This window comes from Vombatus ursinus, unplaced genomic scaffold (genome assembly GCF_900497805.2).
Source record: "Vombatus ursinus unplaced genomic scaffold, bare-nosed wombat genome assembly UNPS02007398.1, whole genome shotgun sequence".
NCBI lineage: Eukaryota > Metazoa > Chordata > Mammalia > Diprotodontia > Vombatidae > Vombatus > Vombatus ursinus.
The window spans coordinates 4,819-13,050 of record NW_020947176.1 but is presented as its reverse complement, the minus strand read 5'-3'; the positions used below and the strand labels follow the sequence as shown (position 1 = coordinate 13,050).

The following is an 8,232-nucleotide window of genomic DNA, read 5'->3' as shown; positions in this document are numbered from 1 at the left end:
AGGGAAGAAACTTCTAGACAAACGTAGGGAAAAAAGGTCAACAAGAAAGGGTATAGATCAGTGGTGGGCCGCATGATCAGGGACTTGTTGGGGGAGGGGCCTTACCAGAGGACAGTGTCCTCTCTGACAGCTGCAATAATTGACTTTGTTCTGGAAATGAGACAAGGAGAAATCCTTGGAAAAGGGGAAATCCTCTTATTGGTGTGGGATTAATCATGGACATAACTTCTGTGAGGTAGGACACCAAACTCCAATAGTCAGAGGCTGATGTTTCAAGAGCCCATTCCAGCATTTTTTAAATGCCAATTGTCTTAGGATGGTACAGGAAACTGAAAATCCCAATAATTTAAATATGCTTCTCTTCCAGATTCATACTCTTTCTTTACCAATCTCATCACTCATATTCAAATAAGCAAAATTTGCATAGATATGAATAGCTGCTATCCAGTTTTTGATAGTGTCATATACACATGTATATGTATGTGTGCATACATACATATGGGTGGGGTACAGAGACCCTTATCAATGAATCAGAGACTCAGAGATACTAGCAAAAAGAAAAATTTATTTATTAGCTTTCTTGAGAAAGGGCTCCCTCAGAACACCCAAAAATTGGCGCTGACTGAAGAGAGCAGCAGTGTGTTCAGATCAACAGGTTATATAGGTCCTAGCACAATCCCCTTCCCCCCCTTCCTCAGGACTCATTAATGCAAGCTCTGAGGGTACAATCTATTCTCCACAATCTACCCTGGCAACAAAGAACAAGAACACTTTTTACAACTTGCCTGGAGACAGGAGGTTTTCTTTTTCTTTTTAGAGTAAATAGTTTTAGAGAGGGAGTAGGAGGTCTGATAAAGTTGAAAAACAAGTTTCTTTACAAAGTCAACCAGCTGCAAGTGTTTCAACAGAACAAGAAGCAATTAACTCCCTGATCAGGCTTCATTCCTGAGAGATTCTCAGAGATCATCTCTCACACATGCATATATGTGTGTATATATATATATTTAAAACAGTACCACTTAAAGAAATGATAGTTCTAAATGTGGCCATGCAGTCTGCAGCTACAACCAGGGAAAGAAAAAGGGTATCCAAGGGATAAGCCCTACACAAGGCAATGACAGAAAGTGCCTAGAGGAGAGAGCTTAGAATGGATACTTTGGCATGAAGAATACAGAGAAAAGAGAGAGATCAGATAACTATAGAGGTTGGGAATCAGAGAATGATGGTCTAGAGTAAACAGAAAAAGAAGATAAATAATGAAGAGAATAAGAGAAATTCTTTTTGGAAGGAACGCAAAAAAAAATAAATGTAAACACTAAGGAACAGGACTAGCTCAAGGGAAGGAGAGTAAGGGAAAGTATCAAAAGAGAAGAGGGGATTAAGGGTGAGGGTACGAGAGCCATTGGGAACAAAGTCACCTTAAAAAAAAAGATTAAAATAAAGTACCTGAAGGAAATAATATTGTATTTACAGCAGAAGAGAGAACTTGAAACTGAAGGGCTTCGGCACATACAATTGCACCTAGGATAAGGAGGGAAGTGGTCAAATGGAGGTGGGAGGGATCTTCTTATCAAGTGCCTCTATTAAGGGTTTGTTATCCAAGATATAACAATAAAGGCATACATGTATGTAGGTATACATATATGTACACATATGTACATATACTCACACATGCAGCTGACTAATGGCCAAAGGATATGAACAAATAGTTCTCAGAAGAAGAACTGCAAAGTAGTTACAACTGAACAAAAAAAAAAATGCTCTGAATCACTGATAACAAAAAAAATGCAAATCAGAACAACCCTGAGGTTTCACCTCACACCCTGCAAATTGGCAAAAATGAACCAAAATGGCAACATTTAGTGTTGGAGGAGTTGTGGAAAGATGAGCACACTAATTAATACATTGATGGTGGAGCTGTGAAATGGAACAACCATTTTGGAAATCAATTTGAATTATGCAAATCAAGTGACTAAATTGCCCATGCTCTTTGAACCAAAAACTATGCTGTAAGAAATAATGCGTCTGAAGCACGCAAAGATCTATATGAATTGATACAAAGTAAATTAAGCAGAGATTAAAAAAACAATATACACAGTAACTATAACAAAGTAAATGGAAAGAACAATGACACACCAAACAATCAAAACTAAATGTAACAAAATTATAAACATCAAGCAACACTTCAATGAAGAGATTTGAGAAGACAACCCGAACCCACTGCTTCACGGAGGAGAAAAGTCCATAGATGTTACACATTGCACATGTGACTTTTTTTTCATGTATTAACCAGTTGTGTTATTTTTTTCTTTTTTTTTCTCCAAAAAATACTACTTGTCATATCAGAGAAAGAAGGAGAGATACATGGGATGCTATGGTTATGTAAAAATCAGAAACTATCAATAAACATTTATTTAAAAAAAAAGTTATGAGCTCAGTCACAATCATTCCAAACACCCAGTAAGGAAAATGCTTAACATTTAGCCAGAGAGTAGGGAACACCACCTAATTTTATTATTTATATCTGCCTCTCCTTATTCCCTGGCCTCTTTGTGGATAACAAAAAATAAGGTTTATTAGAAATGTTTAGGTAATAAAACAGCAGATTTTATCACAGTGGATAGACAGGCACTGGGAAGGGAAGTAGTCAAAAGAGCCAATCTTTTCTCAGGACGTCCCAAAACCCAAGTCTTATGCTCCCAGATACCTGTAAAACTATTGCCTTTCCTCAATATTTCCCTTCTCTACCACAGCAAAGGCTTTAGCTTCTCAGAGGTGTACTAGAATACAGAATGTAGAATACAGAATACAGAATATAGAAGTACTTGCTTCTGCCTTTTGAATTAATTTCCCCTCAACTGGCTCAATAATTTATAGATGACCCCTACCTGAACAGGACTCTCATTCCAATTTTCAAGGAATTTCAGTCTAACTGAACATGATTGATTGGGTATCTGATCAGTTTAAGTGAGTGAAATTGAGTAAATCAATTACACAAAATGACCTGGTAAATGTTTAACTGGTCCTCCAGACAGAAAATGTACATACACTTTTAAATTTATCTGCATTGTTAACATTTTCTCCATCACTTTAAATATAGACAATTAACAAAACAACAAATCAAGCCCAGATTTGTAGGTTTTGCCAATTTCAAAGGTGTAGATGCTTATACCGAAAATTTAACAATCAGCTCATGCACGCCAGTTTGAGCTGAGTCCAGCACATCCCTGCAAATCAATCCATTCTTACGCAGGTAAATTCACATTCACCATAATTATACAGACTATTTCACCTCTCCCATGCCATTAAAAAACAAGGCATTTCTAACAATTCCACTTCTCGGTCTCCCCAAGCCTTCCCTAGGAAGAATTTGTCCAAAACATCTCAAAGTTAAGGAAATCAACCAATTCTCAGGGAGATCTGAGCTATTTCCCCAAGGTTATTTAACCTTAGTAAGTCTAAAGGTCAAATGATTCAGCACAAGGAAAAGAGTAAGGGGGGTTCAGAGAGGGTCACATGGGACTACACTAAAGCTGTCTATTCTTATTTGAGAGGAGAGGGAGGGGAAGGCAATCAGGGTTAAGTGACTTGCCTAGGGTCACACAGCTAGTGACACCTAGCTGCCCCACAGTCCATTGGTATTAAGTAAGTCTTCCTCAAGATCATATCTCAGAAACCAGTGAACTATAGTGTCCTCCCCCTTATTAGTGTGGAGCCAATAACAGACATGACTTCTGTGGAGTGGGACTCTCAACTCCAATAGTCAGGGTCTGCAATTGATTCAAGGGCCTGTTCTATCATTTTAAAATATCAGCTGGGGGCAGCTAGATGGCACAGTGGATAGAGCACTGGCCCTGAAGTCAGGAGGACCTGAGTTCAAATCCAACCTCAGACCAAACACTTGACTTACTTAGATGTGCGACCCTGGGCCAGTCACTAGACCCCAATTGCATAAAATAAAAAAAAAAAATAAAATGCCAGCTGCCTCAGGAGAGTTCAGGAAGTTGAAAATCCCAGCCGGGTTTATAAAATGTCAATAATTTAAATATGCTTCTCTTCCAGGCTTGTGCTTACCTTACCAATTGTCCTTACCAATCTCAATCACACAGCCAGTAAGTGTCAAGTGTCTGAGCCACATTTGAACTCAGGTCCTACTGACTCTAGACCTGGTAATCTATCCACTGGGCTACCTAGCTGCCCTACTTTTCTAGTCTTTGTGATACAGACGACAGTCCTTCAAAGGAGACTTAGGAATGGTCAGACAAGTGGGAGGAGAGCCCATGCAGAGAAGTGGAACAAAAATCTCGAGAGGCAAGAGTAGTCAACAGTTTCAAATGTTCCGAGAGATCAAGAAAGATCAATGCTGAGAAAAGCTTATCAGATTGGGCAACTAAGAGATCACTGTTAACTCTAGAGAGAACAGTTTCAATTGAGTGAAGAAGTGAAAATTAGATAACAATGGGTTATCTTCAGGTCAACTGTCCCAGGTTAGGAAAATGTGCGTTGCCGTGGAACTTATTGTTAAATTCATCAAACACTTATTAGGCACTCACTTTATGTAAGGTACTATACTAAGTGCTGGGTATACAGTCAATGAACAGATCCTTGCCCTTGAGAAACTCTCATTTTGTTGAGGTATACAGAATGTACACAGATAAGTAAATTACAAATTGTATTCAAAGCATGACATTGCATGCGCACTCATTTGGTATACATGTGACATAAGCTACCAGGGGGGTTTTAGCAACCTGAATCAATTCATGTCCTGCCTTCAGTAGGCTCCCAGAAAGTTAAGATGTCTGTCCCTTTACCATTGACCAGTAAGGAAGTGTAGTTTATAATTGTTCCCACCAGGTGGCACTCTACTCCAGCCATTAGGGCAGCCTATCTATCCTTGTCACGATATAGTTGCAAAAAATTCTATAAATGGGATCCATGAGTAGGAAGGCCACCCTTACCAAGTTTCTAACTTCAAAGGGCCCAGCAAAGAAAACTCTCACTGACTTTAGTAAAGAATGAACCTAAGGTATGATACAAAGCATTGTTCAGGATTATAAAACTAGAACCACATCTAATTCTATAGACTAGTCTTTGACCCTACTTTCTGGGACATTTCCTAATTCAGTATTCATCCTCCATGTTGATATTACACAGTGGAGCAACTTTTCTCTGGCTACATGATTTATTAAACGTAGTAAAATTGCACAGAATTGTCCAGCGCTGACCCTTCTAGGAGCACTTTGTCCAATCATTTCCCAACCCATGCTCCTAAATACAAGTCATAGAAAAACAAACAAACAAACAAACAAACAAACAAAGGGTGGGAGGAAAAGTACTGTTCTAGGATACATCTATGGGTCCTGCTTGGGAATAGTGAAAGCAATTACAACAGGGGGGCAGGAGAATGGGGCAGGGAGGGAAGGAGGGGTTGGGAGATAAAGAGTCAGGATAGTTTCCCAGCCTTCTCACCAGCCAAAGAGGTTTTGCTCTCCAACCAATCTAGACTTAACAAACCAAAATCTCAAGGAAAAATGGAAAAAAGGGAAGAGCATCCCATCTCTCTTCTCTTCTCTCCCATGGGCTGTGGCAAATAGGTGTCCCCCAACTCCCTGGTGTGGGAAGAATGGTGGGAAGAGGGAAATGATGATTCTCACCACCCATGTCAATACATACTTCCTTTAAATCATACACATTTTTCTCTGGGCCCAGGTGGATGATAGCAACTATTCATTTTTTGTTTGTTTGTTTGTTTATATTCTGGTTTTTTTTTTAATTTTTTATTCTAGTTTTTTTAATTTTTTCATTGTTATTTTTTCTCTTTTAGCTTTTTATTTCTCTTTTTGTTTTTCTTTTTTTATTATTGAAACTTAAATATACGATAAGAAAAAGAAACATATTGTAAACTTAAATATTGAAACAGATACAAAATGAGAAAAGAAAAAAAGCATGTTGGGCACAGCAGAAGGTAAGAGAACAATATATAGCAATCAATTTCCATTTCAAGAAAGCCTATATAACAATTATTACACATTGTGTTGAGAGCAATCCATCTTTTTGTTTTTGCTTCCTTGTTAGTTTTCTTTTGTTCTCTCCTGTGCACTTTTTACTTTGTTCTTTTTTTCCCTCTTCCTCCCCCACCCAAGGCTACAATTAAGCATGGATACATTTATATAGAGATATAGATATATAAATACACATATACATAGATACGCACATATATATATATACACATACATATATAGACATATATTTTCCTTAACAAATTCTACTTCTGATCTTTGTTTTTATGTTTGTTCATATCTCTTATTTCCTATCCCTTCTCTACTTCGCTACTAACTTCTAACTTCTCTACTTTGCTTCTACTGGGCTGCCTTGCCCTCCTATTACTTAACCTCCCATCCCCTCCAAGGATCCCTTCCTTATCCTCCCATTCCCATTAATCTATAACACCCTTGTATACCCCCCACCCTTTAACCTATTCCCTCATCCTCCTCTCTAGAGATTCCTCCCTCATCCTCTCCCCTCTCCCTATCCCTTTAATGTTTTATTTCTTTCTAAATTTAGAAAACTTTTATACTCTTCTAGATATATATGTATTGTTCCTTCTTGAACCTATTCCCAATGAAAGTAGGTTTCTAGAACTAACAGCCTTCCTCCCCCATCTAATTCTTCTGTGTCAGTTCTTCCTCTCATACCTCATTTGTATAAAATAATTACTCTTTTTATCAGTTCCTAAACAGTTTTACTTTTAAAAGTCACATCATACTCAGGTGTACCCTAATCTTTCTTACAAACTATCCAATTACTAATAACAATCTTAGACATATGTTTTACATTTTACATACATAAAAGGTAAACAGTCTGGCCTCACTGAGTCCCTTGTAATCAGTCTTTGGTATATACCTTATATTTCTCTTGGTTCTTGTATGTTAAATCTTCTATTAAGTTTAGGTTGTTGTTTTGGGGTTTTTTTGTTGTTGCTTTTTTTTTTAACAAAGTCCTGAAAGTCCGACAGTTCATTAAATGTCATTAATGTTTTGTTTTGTTTTGTTTTTCATTCAGAATTACGCTTGCTTTGCTGGGTATTTTTGGCTAAAACCCATTCTTTTGCTCTTTGGTATATAGTGTTCCAAGACCTGCAGTCTTTTAGTGTCACCACTGCTAGGTCTTGTGTAATTCTAATTGTGGCTTATTTAAATTGGTTTTTTTCTTGTTGCTTGTAATATTTTATCCTTGAGCTGGGGGTTTCAGAATTTAACTATAATATTCCCATGGGTTTTTCTCATAGGATCTCTTTCTGGTGATGATCAACAGATTTTTTTCTATTTCTACTTTCCCCTCTTGTTCTAATGCTTCAGGACAATTGTCTTTAATTATTTCTTATATTGTTGTTTCAAGATTCTTTTTTTTAATCATAGCTTTCAGATAGTCTGATTATTCTTATGTTTTCTCTTCTTGACCTGTTCTTCAGATCAATTGTTTTTCTGTTGTTTTTTTCTTTACATGAAAATTTTTTACTATGACAAAGACATCATATAATTTTTATGATCTTGGTCTTTCCTTCTTGCCTTTGTACAAGACCAGAAGAGAAACATTTGCAACTTTTACAACCTTGAATTGGACTCCAGGAATATCACCAACAGCATGAACTTTTCGACCAAATCCAGCAACCAAAACTTCATCATTTTCCTCAATAAAGTTCAAGCAGCCATCTTTGGGAACAAAGGCAGTGATTTTTTTTTTGCCATTCTTAATCAGCTGGACTCTTACACACTTCCTGATGGCAGAATTGGGCTGCTTAGCTTCCACACCAACTTTTTCCAAGACAATCCATTTTGCATGAAATGCTCCTCCAAATGGGTTGGCTTTCAAGGCAGTGCCCAAATGAGCTTTCTTATATTGTTTGTCATGCCACTTTTGGTCTCTCCTGTGGCTTCAGAGCTTTCTAGCAGTAAGAAGACCACCACACTTACCCATGCTGCCACCGTCCAAGCCAAGAGGAAAGAGCAATTGTTTTTCTTATGAGATGTTTCACATTCCCTTATATTTTTCATTCTTTATATTTTGTTTTATTATTTCTTGATCTCTTTTAACTTTGCTGGCTTCCCCTTGCCCAATTCTGATTTTCAAGGAGTTATTTTCTTCCTTAAGATTCTGGGTCTTCTTTTTTAACTGGTTGACTTTCTTTTCATAATCTTCTTGTTTTTCTTGAATTATTTGTTTTTGTTTTTC

At 37.3% G+C, this 8,232-nt stretch overlaps 1 pseudogene; it reads right to left on the bottom strand.

Annotated features, from left to right (window-relative positions):
- Positions 1–7,542: 7,542 nt before the first annotated feature.
- Positions 7,543–7,977, bottom strand: LOC114033781 (annotated as a pseudogene).
- Between the last annotated feature and the right edge of the window lie 255 nt (positions 7,978–8,232).